This window comes from Sapajus apella, unplaced genomic scaffold (genome assembly GCF_009761245.1).
Source record: "Sapajus apella isolate SASKATOON/1434 unplaced genomic scaffold, GSC_monkey_1.0 scaffold44, whole genome shotgun sequence".
In the NCBI taxonomy this organism is placed as follows: Eukaryota; Metazoa; Chordata; class Mammalia; order Primates; family Cebidae; genus Sapajus; species Sapajus apella.
This window is the reverse complement of record NW_022436984.1, coordinates 2,381,269-2,387,025: the sequence shown is the minus strand read 5'-3', so window position 1 is coordinate 2,387,025 and position 5,757 is coordinate 2,381,269. Positions and strand designations below refer to the sequence as shown.

General features: G+C 45.0%; 1 long non-coding RNA gene across 1 annotated transcript in view; it reads left to right on the top strand.

The window, feature by feature from the left end:
* The window catches only part of LOC116566811, a 7,090-nt gene extending 2,391 nt beyond the window's left edge, over nucleotides 1-4,699 (top strand). The window contains exon 2 of the long non-coding RNA XR_004276018.1: nucleotides 4,249-4,699. This is a non-coding gene — a long non-coding RNA (uncharacterized LOC116566811). The remainder of the gene's footprint in view (nucleotides 1-4,248) is intronic.
* The last annotated feature ends 1,058 nt before the right edge of the window (nucleotides 4,700-5,757 follow it).

Below are 5,757 nucleotides of genomic sequence, written 5' to 3'. Positions count from 1 at the left end.
AAGAGAAAAAGAAAGAGAAAGAAAGAAAGAAGGAAAAATAGCTAAGGGAAGACTTGGGAAAAAGTTTACTTTTTAACAATTCTCATTAGAGACTGGGGCAATTTAACAGCCAACTAGCTCGTTCTCAAAGTGATGAGTCAACATGGTGTGCAATGCTGGTTACAGAATAATGAGCTCTGTGTAATATGTCTGCTCCCAGTGTGAAGACTGCATCTAAGGGAAGCTCCTTCTGCGCTCAGCGTGCCTGTACTGCTGTGTGCTGCATGACTTCACGGGGAAGCTCCCATGACTTGCCTCTATTCAACTCTGTAAAACTCTCAGTCTTTTTTTTTTGAGACGGAGTTTTGTTTGTCACCCAGGCTGGAGTGCAATGGCAGGATCTCAGCTCACTGCAACATCTGCCTCCTAGGTTCAAGCAATTCTCCTGCCTCAGCCTCCTGAGTAGCTGGGATTACAGGTGTTCACGAACACACTTGGCTAATTTTTGTATTTTTTTTTTTTTTTTGAGATGGAGTTTCGCTCTCGTTACCCAGGCTGGAGTGCAATGGCGCAATCTCGGCTCACCGCAGCCTCCGCCTCCTGGGTTCAGGCAATTCTCCTGCCTCAGCCTCCTGAGTAGCTGGGATTACAGGCACGTGCCACCATGCCCAGCTGATTTTTTGTATTTTTAGTAGAGACGGGGTTTCACCATGTTGACCAGGATGGTCTCAATCTCTTGACCTCGTGATCCACCCGCCTCGGCCTCCCAAAGTGCTGGGATTACAGGCGTGAGCCACCGCGCCCGGCTTAATTTTTGTATTTTTAATAGAGATGGAGTTTCACCATGTTGGCCAGGCTGGTCTTGAACTCCTAATCTCAGGTGATCCCCCCACCTCAGCCTCCCAAAGTGCTGGGATTACAGTGTTAGCCACCGTGCCTGGCCAACAGACTGGCTTTTGAATCCTGATTTTTCCATGTATTCTCTGTAAGGCAAGTTACTTAATCATGCTAAACCTCAATTTCCTTATATTCTAAGTGAAGCTAAATCTAAACATAGGGTTTTTATGAGAATTTAATAAATTAAAACATATAAAGCGTTTGGCCTAAAGTTAGAACTAAAAAAAAAAAAAAAAAAAAAAAAGGAGCTATTATAATGATGTATTTTAAATGAATAAGAAGCTTCCTGAAGGAGTTCCTTCTGCACCTCCCTATCTCTCAGCACAGAGTAGTGCACATACGATGGAGTTTTGGGATGGAGCTGGGCTAGAGGGGTATCAATCTTTCCGCTTCAGAGATTTAACAAGCTGAGTATGGTGGAAATCTCTTTGAAGTTTTAAGATGTCTTGAGGCAGTCAGGAGTGCAACTTGTACCCTCATGTGTGTCATCCTGAACCAGCAGATATCAGGGTGTATCTGGATCATCGCTGCGATGATTGTGTTGCAAGCCTGTTCCTTCTGCAGACATGACTTCCTTGATAAGGCTGACATGATCTTACAGCGTCAAGTTCTGATCTCTTCTCCAAACCCAGCTAGAAAGTTATGAGGTAGCAGAGTGCTGCTAATCTCACTCTCAGGAATCCCTCCTTCCCCAGGTAGGGGAAACCCTGTCCTGGGTGCTGAGTTAGAATTAGGAATATATTAGGTTGGTACAAAAGTAATTGCGGTTTTGTAATGGCAAGAACTTCGATTACCTTTGCACCAACGTAATATATTTTTTTCTATTATGAACATGATTATTTGTAGGTGATAGGTACTGTCAGACTCACTGCTATTAATAACAGGTAAAGGCTGGGTACAGTGGCTCACATCTGGAATCCCAGAACTTTGGGAGACTGAAGTGGGAAGATTCCTTGAGTCCAGGAGTTCAAGACCAGCCTGGGCAACATAGCGAGACTCTGTCTCTAAAAATAAGAAATTAAAAAAATAAATGAATAAATAATGGGTAAAATAAGACCATTAGGACATAGCCTGAGATCCTAGCCTCTTTAAGTAACGTGATTTCCTATGGGAAATGTGTCATCAGTTCCAAATAATTGATTTACAGGTAAAACATCAAAACATAAGCCATTAGAAAAAAGGGCTGCAATCCTTCACATCTTTAATATACGAAGAGGGAAAAAGTCTGCAGAGCAGAGTGTTGCAACAGTTGGGCACTGTGCATTTTTCTACATTCGAGGTAATCAGAACAACCGTTGAGCAATTTGTTGCAAAGAGCAACCCTGGCTTCTTAGTGATCACCAAGACAGAGACATTGAGTGAGGTTGGGCTCCATAGCCACCCCGTGCCCTTGCTATGTCTGGATGCCTCCTTATTCCTGGATACTCCTCCTTGAGAAGAGAAGGCCACCTTCCTGCCCAGGACTCTCTGGAAGCTTCCGAGTACTGCCTAGAGAGGCCCTGTGCCTACACTCCCTCACCTTAAATCAACCTGGCTATAAGCAGCTTTCCAAACGTTCTTTCCCAAATCCCTCTCTAACTTCTTGTCAGCCTCACTTCTGGTGTCTGACTGCTGTGGGCATGGATCGCTCATCAGTCAGTCGGAAAACAGGTAGACGCTAAGAGCCCACTGTTGCCTAGCAGTCCTCTAGGCTCTGCGAGTACAGAAAAGAAAAAAATCTCTGCTCTCTTTTCTTTTTTTTTTTTTGAGTTGGAGTCTCGCTCTGTCTCCAGGCGCCAGGCTGGAGTGCAGTGGCACGATCTCGGCTCACTGCAACCTCCGCCTCCTAGGTTCAAGCAATTCTCCTGCCTCAGCCTCCCAAGTAGCTGGGACTACAGGCGCACTCCACCACGCCCAGCTAATTTTTGTATTTTTAGTAGAGGCGGGGTTTCACGATGTTGGCCAGGATGGTCTTGATCTCTTGACCTTGTGATCCACCCGCCTTGGCCTCCCAAAGTGCAGGGATTACAGGCGTGAGCCACTGCGCCCAGCTGAATCTCTGCTCTCAAAAGAATTTATAAACTAGTTTGGGAAGCAGTGTATGCTAGTTCGAACACAGGATTCAAGTCAGCCAGCCCTGATCAGAATCTCAGGTCTACCATTTCCTAGCTGTGTATTCTGAGACTCAGTTTTTTCATTTGTAAAATGGGGATGATAAAAGGGCTAACTCAGAGAACTGGTATGAGGATTGTGTTGTAAGATAAAGTATTTAGCAGAGCCTGCACATAGTAAGTGCTCAATAAAAGTTAGCTGTTATTATTGTCATCATTCAGCGAGTCCCAGGTGGAGTATCAACTAGTCTAGGCTGTGTAGGAACCTAATAACACCCTCCTCAGTCTTCTCAGACCTGGGGGAGGAGGTACTGCTTTGTGGGCCACAAAGAGATACAGGGATGGACTGGTTCCCCCTTGGAGAAGGGCTTTGGGCATGCACCAAGGTGCTGCTCTTGATGTCCTGGTGAAGGCAGTCTGCCTGTCTTGGCTCAGTTCAGCACCGGTCACCTTGCTAGGCTTGGAAACCGAACAATGGGAACTTCCCCTGCCTTTGAAGAATTTGCCAGGTAGGTGGGGGTTCAGGATATGCACACAAGATGTAGCTTTAACATAATGAGGAAGAAGCATATTAATTGACAAGAACAGCTGGACACAGTGGTCTGTAATCCCAGCACTTTGGAGGCTGAGGAGGGCAGATCACCTGAGGTCAGGAGTTCGAGACCAGCCTGGCCAACATGGTGAAACCCCTGTCTCTATTAAAAAAAAAAAATACAAAAATTAGCTGGGCATGGTGGTGAACACCTGTAATCCTAGCTACTCAGGAGGCTGAGGCAGGAGAATTGCTTGAACCTGGGAGGTGGAGGTTGCAGTGAGCTGAGATTACACCATTGCAGTTCAGCCTGGGTGACAGAGCAAGAGTGTTTCCAAAAGAAAGAAAGAAAGAGAGAGGGAGAGAAGAAAGAAAGAAAGAAGGAAGGAAGGAAGGAAGGAAGGAAGGAAGGAAGGAAGGAAGGAAAGAAAGAAAGAAAGAAAGAAAGAAAGCAAGCAAGAAAGAAAGAAAGAAAGAAAGGAGGAAGGAAGGAAGGAAGGAGGGAGGGAGGGAGGGAGGAAGGAAGGAAAGAAAGAAAGAAATGACATGGTAAAAACTTGATATGCCTATGATAAATGTTTAGGGCAAGAAATGCTTGTTGATACATCCACATTCTGGACTTCTGGGTAAAATATTCGGATTGTGTTAATACAAACCGGTAGCTCTGTGGCAATAACAGCAGAAAGGCTCTTTTCTTACCAGCCTTCCCACTTCCGTCTCTTTGTTCCCTGTGTCTGTTTCTCTTCCCAGACAAACCGCGGCCTGGACCAGCTGGTGAAACATAATTCTGAATCCTGCCCACAGCCTTCGGTGGTGTTGGATGAACGGCCAGAGCCTTGGGAGCCCTGAGTTTGATTTCAAGTTTTAAGGCCGGCACCAGTGGAGTGATGAATGGTGAAAGCTGTCCCCTTAAAGGAGCACAATTGTCTTTAGGTGACTGCTAACTCTGGGCTTTTGCTGAGGACAGTGTTTACTTTGTGAGCTTAATGACAGGGCTGGCTTTCTGGGAGTGTTGCAATGAAACAGACTCAGACAGAGGCCATCATGGACCTCCTCCCTAGTAAGGCCATTACGGCTGGCATCTCAAGAGCAGTTCCATTGAACTTGGGATTTGGGCGTGAGACACAGTTTCATCAGAAGAATTTAAACCGAAGTCTACATTTGCCCTCCGGATAAATGCGTGTGTTCGGCAGCAACCACAGCTCCTTGCCGCATTCTCTTAGTTAATTATGTGACTGTGAGAAGAAGAACAAAAGCAAAACTGAGCAGCGTGGCTCTGGTGCTATTTTAGTATAAAATACTCTGTGGAATTTGAAAGGACCATAGAACTCACCTACAGATGGAAAAAACTGAAGCTCAGAGAAGGGAAGTGCCTTGTCCAAGATCACACAGCACATAAGGGAAGAAGTAGGACTGAAATCCACACTTCTCTGTTCCTGGTCCTGGTTTCTCTTTTCTGTTTTTGAGACAGGGTCTCACTGTGTTGCCCAGGTTGGAGTGCAATGGGGCAATTTTGGCTCCCTGCAACCTCCAACTCTTAGGGTCAAGAGACCCTCCCACCTCAGTCTCCATAGTAGCTGAGATGCCTGGCTAATTTGTATTATTGATAGAGACGGTTTCACCATGTGGGCCAGTCTGGTCTTGAACTCCTGAGCTCAAATGATCTGCCCACCTTGGCCTCCCAAAGCGTTGGGAATACAAGTGTGAGCCACCGCGCCTGGCCTGGTGCCGGTCTCTTTTCACTGTTATACAGCTGTCGACAATCATGGAGAGTTATTTTTCCCTTTTGTTGGGTTCTTCTTCCTTTGCAAAGCCTAAAAAGAACCAAGATGATCCAGGAAATTCAGGGAGTCCTCATTCACTTCCAAAGGCAGTTTGTTGTCTGTTGGCTATGCTGTATGAATTGCTGTTTCAATTAAGTTTTCCCGCATTTCATAGGAAGGCATGCAAATGACCACTGATTCTAAATAAACCCATTTAGATATTCAGGGTTTCTAAATACAGAGGATCTTGCTTTCTGTCTCATTCTTTCTCTCTTCCCTGGCTTTCTTCCCTCTATCCACCTCCATTAAGATGCATTTTTAAAAAAGACTTTACTTAGGACACATATTTTGATGAAATCCTGAACACTTTTCTTCTTTCCCAATTTTTATATTGTCATTGTTATAATGTATTATGATAATTTATATTTGGAAAATTTGTTTTAATATGTTAATTTTGCAATGTGACTATCTCAAGTCTTCTAATGAGGAGGAGGGG